We start from the raw sequence: 11,275 nt of genomic DNA, 5'->3' as shown, positions 1-11,275 counted from the left end.
GACAATTCCATGTCAATTTACAAATATCTTTCAATTATGCGGTCAGAAATTAAAAAGTTTAATCGAGAAATTTTCAAGAAAAATGTTAAAAATATGAAGGGTTATCTCTCTTTGGAATGTGAATACGAACGAACTTTAGTGAATGGTGAAACCGCAAACATGTCTAATGTATTTTTACTATCAAAGCAGACGAAATCTTTGACGTGTAAACGACTTTATTACTAAGCAATTTAATAAATTAACACATCGAGAACAAAACGAAATAATCCAAAATAAAGGTTCCGGATGGACATTTTAAAAGTTGTAAACAACTAGTTTTGAGCCTTACTAAACAAACACGAAATGATGAATGCAGGATCATACAATCGATTTACCAAAGAATATCAAAGATAAAAAAGCTTGTATAAATATAAAAAAATAGAGATGATTTTTGCTTTATTTACTCAATAAGATGGTGTTATTGAAAAACCAGAAAGAGACTGTGAAACGTGTAAAGCAATACGAAAAATTTGTGAATGACGAAATATTTTCAGGTTTTGAGTATCCAATGTCTCTGAAAGATATACAAATATTTGAAAAACGAAGCTACAATTTCCAAGTATAAGTATCCAACAATGTCTATCAATGTCTACAGTTTTGATGAAAATATTAACATTGTTCCGTTACAAATTTCTGAAGAAAATATGACGCTGAAACAAACATTGATTTATTGTATGTTAAACAAGATGATAAATCTCATTATGTTTTGATAACCGATTTTAAATAAGCTTGTTTCTTCGCAGTTGTCTAAACATAAAGAAAGAAAATTTTTGTGTAGAAGATGTTTAAGCCATTTTTACAAATCTGGAGATTTAACAGATCACTTAGAAATTTGTAAAAATCATGAAGTTTGTAAGCCAATTATGCCATTTCCAGGTCAAACAACTAAATTTACTAATTATCAAAAGAAATTTAACCATCCGTACGTTAATTTATATGGACTTTGAGAGCATATTAGAAAAAAATTCCGACATGCAAGAACAATCCACAAAGATCGACTACAACCAAGATTCAGAGGCACATTCCTTATGGTTTTACTCTATATTTAGTGTCGAATGTGGACCAATCGCATGTACAAACCGATATGTTATCGTGCCAAAAATGAAGAAGATTTGAAAAACGTCCCGACAAAATTGTTTGAAGAACTCAATAAATTATCGAAATACATAGCGAAAAAAATATAATTCTAAGAACATGAAACCTATGAAATTGACAGAAGAAGAAGATAATTTCGTATCAAAATTCAAACGTTTGTCATATCTGTGAATGGTCTGCTTATGATGTTGGGTCAATTCAGTATGGTTTTACTCCTGATAGTTGGAAAGATAAGAGTTATAATAAAGTGAGAGATCATTGTCATTTAACCGGCAAGTTTCGAGGCGCAGCTCATGCATGTTGCAATCTAAATTTGAAATTTCCTCAGAATATTCCCGTTTTCTGCCACAATATGTCAAATTACGATACTCATTTGTACATAAAAAAATTGGCTAAAACAATATGGAAATGTTGTGGGGGGGGGGGGGGTGGGGGGGGGGGGGGGTGGGGGGGGGGGGGGGTGGGGGGGGGGGGGGGTGGGGGGGGGGGGGGGTGGGGGGGGGGGGGGGTGGGGAGCTAGGTTTCGTAACGACTTAAGCAAATAATATTTGCATTCTAAACGTGTTAACGTATAAATTATTCTTTAAATATTCTGACAATTCAATTCAATAACTGATAATACCGTCTACATCTGAAACATTTTATATACTAAATTTGATAAAACATCCATTGGGACCTCTCAAAAATACGTGTATTATAAAATAAACACAAATATATATATATATAAATTCCAGAGTAATATGGGTAAATAATATACAGTCCTAAACGTTTGCCGCCGCAAGTGTGAATGAAATGTGCTAGTGTATTAAAATTGGTAAACATATAGTCTAAACTTAAGGGACCAAAGTGCATACTTAGGGTTTTCAATATATTTAATTTCTGAACGAAACATAATTTAAAACTAATAGTAGAATAATGTTTCCCTTATTTTAGGTAGTATATTATTAAAAATAACAATATCGGGTGATTAAAATGTAGCTCAAATTTGACGATAAATTTACATTAAAGAATTATATTCCTTACAAAATTTCTTAAACTACATTTTGCTGTAATTCATCGGCTCTTGCCTTCAAAACCCCTTAAAAATCAGAACTTTAGGAAGAATGAAAAATTCGTAAGACTACGAAGACATAAAATGTGAAAATTTTGTTAGGTTGGTAGAAAGCAAAAATCCAAGATTGAATTCAACAGTAGAAAAAAAGTTGAAAAAATTATTTATTTTTTGTCCTCTATATATTTTTTTAAGTGTTACAAATGGGAAAGGACGTACAAACATTGCACCTGAACCACATTGACATCTATGTTGTCCAATTTACATTATTTGTGATACTTAGATGCATCAGTCCTTCCAGGAGTCTACTAGTCGCGTTGATGTATATATGGCGAGCAACACACGCAACGTACCGCCGAGAGCTGCCATCTTTATAGCCTAATATAAATGTAAAATATAGTAATTTATTAAATTATAGTTATGCACAATTGCTTAGCAACGCTTTTTAAATTAGCTAATGTAATTTTTTTCTATCAAATAATGTATATTTACATGTTTATTCTTAAAATAACGGGATTTCCAATGGACAGTGGAGTACTCTTGGTGGCAGTTCAGTTAACTATAAGAGCTAGATGCCGTCCGCAGCAAGGAACTCGTCTCACGAGCGTGCGCCAGGTTTCGTAACGACTTAAGGAAATAATATTGCATTCTAATTGTGTTAACGCATAAATTATTTTTCAAATATTCTGACAATTCAATCCAATACCTGATAATACAGTCTACAACTGAAACACTTTATATACTAAATTTGATAAAACATCCATTAGGACCTCTTAAAATACTTTTATTATAAAATAATCACAAATATATATAAAATTCTAGAGTGATATGGGTAAATAATAAACTGTCTATACATTTGCCATCGCAAGTGTGAATGAAAAGTGCTAGTGTATTAAAATTGGTAAACATATAGTCTAACTTGAGGGACCAAAATACATGCTCTAGAGTATTCAATATATTTAATTTCCGAAAAGAAATATAAAATACAACTAATAGTAGAGTAATGTTCCTTATTTTAGGTAGTATATTATTAAAATAAACAATATCGGGTGATTAAAATGTAGCTCAAATTTGACGATTAATTTACATTAAAGAATTATATTCTGTACAAAATTGCTTAAACTAAATTTTGCTGTAATTCATCGGCTCTTGCCTCAAAATTCCTTTAAATTCAGCACTTTAGGAAGAATGAAAAATTTGTGTGACTACGGAGACATAAAAAGTGAATATTGTTAGGTTGGTAGAAAAAAAAATCCAAGATTGAATTCAACAGTAGAAAAAAAGTTGAAAAAAATATTTTTTTTTTCTATTTATATTTTTTTAAGTGTTTACAAATGGGAAAGGACGTACAAACATTGCACCTGAACCACATTGACATCTATGTTGTCAATTAACCTTATTTGTGATACTTAGATGCATCAGTTCCTTTCCGGAGTCTAGTAGTAGCGTTGATGTATATATGGCGAGCAACACACGCAACGTACCGCCTCGAGAACTGCAATCTTTAGAGCCTAATGTAATGTTAAATATAGTAATTTATTAAATTATAGTTATGCACATTGCTTAGCAACGCTTTTTAAATTAGCTAATGTAATTTTATTTCTATAAAAAATGTATATTTACATGTTTATTTTTAAAAAAAAACGAGATTTCCATTTGACAGTGGAGCACTCTGGCGGCAGTTTTGTTAACTATAAGCGCTAGATGCCGTAAGCAGCAAGGAACTCGACTCACGAGCCCAGCGCTAGGTTTGTAACAACTTAAGCAAATAATATTGCATTCTAATTGTGTTAACGTATAAAATTATTTTTCAAATATTCTGACAATTCAATCCAATAACTGATAATACCGTCTACAACTGAAACATTTTATATACTAAATTTGATAAAACATCCATTAGGACCTCTCAAAATACTTTTATTATAAAATAAAAACAAATATATATATATATATAAATTCCAGAGTAATATGGGTAAATAATATACAGTCCTAAACATTTGCCGCCGCAAGTGTGAATGAAAAGGTGCTAGTGTATTAAAATTGGTAAACATATAGTCCAACTTAAGGGACCAAAAGTGCATACTTAGAGTTTTCAATATATTTTAATTTCCGAACGAAACATAATTTTAATACTAATAGTAGAATATTGTTCCTTATTTTAGGTAGTATATTATTAAAATAAACAATATTGGGTGATTTAAATGTAGCTCAAATTTGACGTTAAATTTACATTAAAGAATTATATTCTGTACAAAAATTGCTTAAACTACATTTTGCTGTAATTCATCGGCTCTTGCCTTCAAAACCCCTTTAAAATCAGAACTTTAGAAAGAATGAAAAATTCTTAAGACTACGAAGACATAAAAAGTGAATATTGTTTAGGTTGGTAGAAATAAAAAAATCCAAGATTGGATTTAACAGTAGAAAAAAAGTTTGAAGAAAAATATTTATTTTTTGTCTATATATATTTTTTTAAGTGTTACAAATGGGAAAGGACGTACAAACATTTGCACCTGAACCACATTGACATCTATTATGTTTGTCAATTTACCTTATTTGTGATTACTTACTGTAGATTGCATTAGTCCTTCCCGGAGTCTAGTAGTCGCGTTGATGTATATAAAGCGAGCAACACACGCAACGTACCGCCCGAGAGCTGCCATCTTTAGAGCCTAATGTAATGGTTAAATTTAGTAATTTATTAAATTATAGTTATGCACAATTGCTTAGGAACGCTTTTTAAATTAGCTAATGTAATTTTATTTCTATCAAATAATGTAATTTTACATGTTTAATTTATAAAAAATCGAGATTTCCATTGTCAGTGGAGCACTCTGGCGGCTGCTTTGTTAACTATAAGCGCTAGATGCCGTCCGCAGCAAGGTACTCGAACTCACCATTCCCGCTCTGGTTGTTGAAGTGCTCAGATCGTTGACTTGTAATTTTAGGTTAAACCTCTGTGCATACGTCCAGATCAATTACTCTGGTAGTGGTAACTACTTTGTGTATAACTGTTTGTCTAACATCACATGACCTCTAACTCAAACTAGAAATATTTTAATACTTTATATATTTTGTAAATATCTTAACATATAAAGCTATTAACTTTGAGCCTGTTCAGGCTGGACCTGTCATGTCGACAGGGTTCAGCCTCGCCCATGGAAGCTCATGTCGAGAGCGACATGGAAATACAAAAGGCAGTAAGTACTATTTTTGCCCACAGATCATGACTATTCTAACCTAAATCTAAATAACAGGGGAAACAAAAGGGTACAAGAAAAATAATGGACACAGATTGTTCAGAAACAAATTCAATCTACCAATGATTTTAATCCACCACTTAAAAAGCCTCACATACAACGTCTCTATAAACCTGAAAATTCAGGACCTTTTGAGGTTAATCATACAGGATAAAAAAAGAACAAAATTAACCCATTTACAGTAGGAAAAATACTTAAAAAAACATCATATGGACATTGACCACATTACACGAGCTGGTAAGAATATATCTGTTATTTGTTAAAAACTATATAGCAGCCAATAATTTAGTAAATTCACCACATCTGTTAGAATTTAATGTATTTGTACCCTCAATTAGAGTACACACTCTCGGTTTGTAGTCTATGCAGAGCCCGAGGTAAGTGAATTAGAAATTTTATCTGAGGCATCGTCAATATACCCAATCATTCAGGCTGAAAGGATCAGACGTAGAGTGAATGGTAATGACCAACTCACTAACACTCATTTTGTTTAAAATAACCTTCGAGGCTGAAAAATTACCAGATTTTGTGTACCTTAATTATGTTCGTATGAAGGTAGACCCCTACATGATCAGAGTGAAACAATGTTATCGTTGTTTTGCCTATGGACACGTAGCGCGAACTCACCTTGTAATAACCTAGAATATGTAGGGACTGTGCTGGACCCTTCCACACAGATCCTTGTCAGGCTCCCCGCAAGTGTGTTCACTGCGGTGATTCACATAGCAGTAACTCTAAATATTGCCCACAGTATATAAGGCAAAAAAATATTAAAGATCGGATTGAGTCTCATGAAAGAAGGTTATCATGTGGCAGCACAGTATTTTCCTATTACTTATAAAAAACAAGGTAAACCTCGATTACTAGGCCTATCTTATTCACAGGTCGCCCAATTAGACTTCACTGATGATGAAATGTACCCAACACTACCAAGCTCACAGGCATCAACACCTATCAGTCAATTAAATGTAAGTAATAGGTATACACCACTGCTTTGCAGTCTCAGAACCAAGTTCATCCAGCCAGCAACCGTTTTCTTCACAGTTTAAGGTTAGTAGAACTAGCTATCGTAGGCCCATCAGAAATAGTAGTTTATATAAACCTAAAGAATATAAGTAGGCCTATTGTAGATAAAACTAAATCCGCCTACCAAACCAGTTCAGGATGATAGACTTAGTGTTCAGGATAAGTCCCACCTCACATCACTCCTGAAAATAAAAAATTGAGGAAATTAGGAAATAAATTGAACTCTACAAAAAAAAAACATCACCAATCTCAAACAAGTTGATGAAATCTTACTAAGCTATTTAAAGACTGGTACAAACAGTTCAACAGAAAATAAAATCACCAAATATCAAAATAAAATCTACTCTGGAACATCGCAGGTAACAAAGAGTTAGGCCTTTCTCAACAAACGAAATTAGTAAATAAGAATGGTAACAAATAAACTTAACATAGTACAGTGGAATGCAAGGTTCTCTTAAGCCTAAATGGCCTGAGGTCATGCATTTATTTACAAAAAAGGAGATCCACATAGGTATTATCCAAGAATCTTGGTTACAAAATAATGGATAAACCTATTAGATAATAATTACATTGTACATAACCTTTAACAGACCTGATGGATATGGAGGAACCTCCTTCATTATACATAAGTCAATTTCATATAATGTTGTTACAGAATACAACGATAACTATACACAAATGCAAGCCAATACAGGTAAATAATTACAAGAGACCTATTATCATTTATATTATTTACTGCACAAATAATAAGATTAGGAATAGTTTTTTGGCACAAACTATTTAACCAAGATGAAGGTTATACCTTGTTATGTGGTGATTTTAATGCCCATCACCCTTATTGGAATTCGAGCAAAGCAAATCACAGAGGTAATATAATTTTTCAATGAGTATAATGAAATCAAAATTCATACTATTAAATAATAAAAACCATACAACATTACCAACCCTTTACCACCAAGCATTTACAATAGATCTGACCTTCGCCACACCCAATCTTCATGCCTTAGTAGACGTATGGGGAGGTAGGTAATGATTCGTTAGGCAGCAATCACCTGCCTATATTCATGCAATTTAATATTAATTCCCTATCTAATGACTTCAATGTACATACAAGTTATTTTAATACTAATAATAAATGGAACTTTAATAAAGGCAAAATTGGTCTCTATATACAGAGACTGTTGAAAAATTGACTAATGAACTGCCAGACATTCCCATTGGAAAAACAATGGGATGAAATGTTTAGTTATTAATTAAATTAGCAGCAGACCAAAGCAATACCAAAGTACAATACAGCAATTAATAGGCCTAAATTTTACACCAAAACAATGGTGGAATGAAGCTTTGCTCTCAAGCTGTTGCCAGCAGAAGGCTTGCATTTAGTAAATTTAAAAAACTGTATGACTGCTCTCTCAACTATCAAAACTATCAAGCTGCACAAAATTAAAGCTAGGGAAGTAATTAGAATAGCTAAAAAAAAACAAGGTTGGGAAAATTTATGTCAAAAAATTAATGACAAAAATAACTCATGGAAAATTGCATGGAAAATAATTAAAAAACTTAAAAAACTAATAATAAGGCAAATACAATTTCTTCAATCTTTGAAGACAACGATCTTTGTGACAAATTCATGTGCCATTATAGTTCCGGATTCAGTTCCCATGGAAAGCGAGATAATTATTCCCAGGTACACCTTCTATGAAAATGCTTCTCCTATAGAAACTAATTTTAGTAGGCTATTAAAGAACTAAATGTAGCCATAGATTTTAAGAGGAAAGATACAACACCTGGTTTAGATGGAGTATATTACAGCATGTTAAGACAATTTACCACTCGTTGCTCGATTATATATCCTAAATATATTCAATAATATATGGAATGGAAGTATAGAATTACCAAGTAAGTGGAAACAAAGCAGAATTATAGCTATCTTGAAACAGGAAAAAAAAACATTTGGAGACTTCATATAGGCCTATATCGTTAATACCCTGCATACTAAAATTATTTAATAGAATTATTAAAAGTAGACTGGAATGGTTGGTTTGTTGAAAAACTCTAACATTCTACCAAATACCCAATATGGATTTAGGAAAAGAATAGGATGTAATGATTATTTAATTAATTTTGTTTCAGAAATTCAAACTGCACTGACTTACAATGAAACTACTATTGCTGCCTCTTTAGATTTATCAAATGCTTATGATACAGTAACACATACCAGAATTAATAGAAAAAGCTGAAGTGTTATAATATTCCATGTAAATTTATTTCCCATATTATTTCATGGCTAATCAATAGACAATTAATTTTAATTAGCTCTAAGTCAACTATAACTAGGGTCACGAATAAGGGATTACCGCAAGGTAGTGTTCTAAGTCCCTTGTTGTTCGCACTGTACATAGCACACATTAATGATTATATTCCTAATTATGTAAAATCACTTCAATTTGCAGATGACATTGTGTTATACTCCTCTGGAAAACATATCGAGGCAGTCTACACAAACATGCAACACACCCTCAGCACAGTACAATCAAACTTCAGTCAACTCCATCTAGAATTCAATGCAACCAAAAGTAAGGTAATAATATTCACACGAAAAAAAAAAACATTAACACCGATAAACTAATTACAATTAATAATCAAATAATACCTGTAGTAAGTTCTATTAAACTATTAGGTATGATTATAGACAATAAGTTAGATTTCAAAATTCATATTAATAAATTGTTTGTAAAATGCCAAAAAGACATTGATATAATAAAGTCTGTAGTTTTGTGGCATTAACGGTGCAACACCTGAGTTTGCACTAATTATATATAAAAGCTTAATAAGAGCAAAATTAGATTATGGAGCATTTCTTTATGGACATGCATGTAGAAAAGAATTAAAAAAACTAGATTCAATCCAAAACCAAGCCATAAGAATATCATTAGGCGCTTTTAAAACAACACCAATTATTGCTCTACAAGCAGAAGCCGGTATTCAATCCTTAAGCAACAGAAGAAAGTTTCTGTGTGATAAATTGATTTATAAAATCATAACTCATGAAAATCATCCAGCATACAGAAGTTTAATGTTTCTTAAAATGTTGACAGACTGTATGCCATACTGGAAGAAAAAAAATCAGCCACTGTACATACAATCTATATCAAAAATTCATTCCTTAGATTTAAATATATTAAAAAAGGAAAGTTACAAAACCTTTTGGGATTTCAACTATCCAATATTAATGATGACCAACAATATTAAATTTAAGCACAACATAGACAATCCACATACTTCAAAAAAGGTAAGCAATAGCACAATTACCAAACAAACCTTTTTGGAACTAATCAATACCAACTATGAACAACATTTGCACTTCTACACTGATGGATCAAAATCCACATTGGGGACAGGTGCAGCTTACTATGTCCCAGAGCTGGACATCATAGGTAAGTTTTCATTAGAAAATCAGGTTTCCAGTTACTCAGCTGAACTACTTGCTATTTTAAAAAGCAACACAAACCTTTAATTCAATAGAACAACAAGATATAGTAATATTTACCGATTCACAAGCAGCTATACAAGCACTCGATAAAGTCTATAACAGCTATAAAGGAGAAGGCATACCAGTAAGTATTACCTATGAAGTTATTAAAAGTGGTAAAAATGTAACATTCCAATGGATCCCGGGACACTCAGGTATATTGTAATGAATACGTAGATAGCCTAGCCAAAGACTCAATAATAAACGGCAACAAGATAACAAATATTTACATTCCACCAGATGATTTCAAAGCCTACCAACGGAGAAAGTCTGCAGCAGAAAATGAACAGGAGTACCAACTATCACAAAAAGCGCAATGGTATAAGCAAATTCAGACAACGACTATTCATAATCGATGGTATAGTATTGCAGACTTCAACAGAAGAGAAGTGGTAAATATAATAAGATTAAGGTTTGGACATGCTAAGGTAAACGCTAGACTATATAATATTAAAAAATATTTCACACCATTGTGTCTAAGCTGCACTCAAGCTCAACGAGAAACACTAGACCATGTAATTTTACAATGCCCAGCCTACGAATATGCAAGAGATCGGTGCTTTAAGGTAATTAAAAATGTAACATCAATATCTAATAGGCTATTAACTTAACGTATTTAATGAAATTAGAAGACACAAAAGTATATAAAGAAATAAATAACTTTCACAGGACCATAAACAAATACATTAAATAACAAAACACAATACATATATGTATCCTGGTTTTGGCCTTTATATCCGTGGTCCATATTTCGGATTAGGAATGCCTGAATAACCCCTGGCGGGGGGAACAAAAGTTGAAAAAAATATTTATTTTTTGTCTATATATTTTTTCAAGTGTTACAAATGGGAAAGGACGTACAAACATTGCACCTGAACCACATTGACATCTATGTTGTCAATTTACATTATTTGTGATACTTAGATGCATCAGTCCTTCCCGGAGTCTAGTAGTCGCGTTGATGTATATATGGCGAGCAACACACGCAACGTACCGCCCGAGAGCTGCCATCTTTAGAGCCTAATATAATGTTAAATATAGTAATTTATTAAATTATATTTATGCACAATTGCTTAGCAACTCTTTTTAAATTAGCTAATGTAATTTTATTTCTATCAAATAATGTATATTTACATGATTATACTTAAAATAACGGGATTTCCAACGACAGTGGAGCACTCTAGTGGCAGTTCGGTTAACTATAAGCGCTAGATGCCGTCCGCAGCAAGGAACTCGTCTCACGAGCGTAGCGCCAGGTTCGTAAAGACTTAA

At 32.3% G+C, this 11,275-nt stretch overlaps 1 long non-coding RNA gene across 1 annotated transcript; it reads right to left on the bottom strand.

The window, feature by feature from the left end:
- Nucleotides 1–5,082: 5,082 nt before the first annotated feature.
- On the bottom strand, nt 5,083–10,098 carry LOC124366047. The gene is made up of 3 exons (XR_006922775.1): nt 10,022–10,098; nt 6,596–6,653; nt 5,083–5,142 (listed from the first exon to the last, which is right to left on the bottom strand). It is a non-coding gene; the product is annotated as an uncharacterized LOC124366047 (long non-coding RNA).
- Nucleotides 10,099–11,275: the final 1,177 nt, after the last annotated feature.

The sequence above is a fragment of the Homalodisca vitripennis genome, chromosome 7 (assembly GCF_021130785.1).
Source record: "Homalodisca vitripennis isolate AUS2020 chromosome 7, UT_GWSS_2.1, whole genome shotgun sequence".
Classification (NCBI taxonomy): Eukaryota; Metazoa; Arthropoda; class Insecta; order Hemiptera; family Cicadellidae; genus Homalodisca; species Homalodisca vitripennis.
This window is presented reverse-complemented; position numbering and strand designations above follow the sequence as displayed.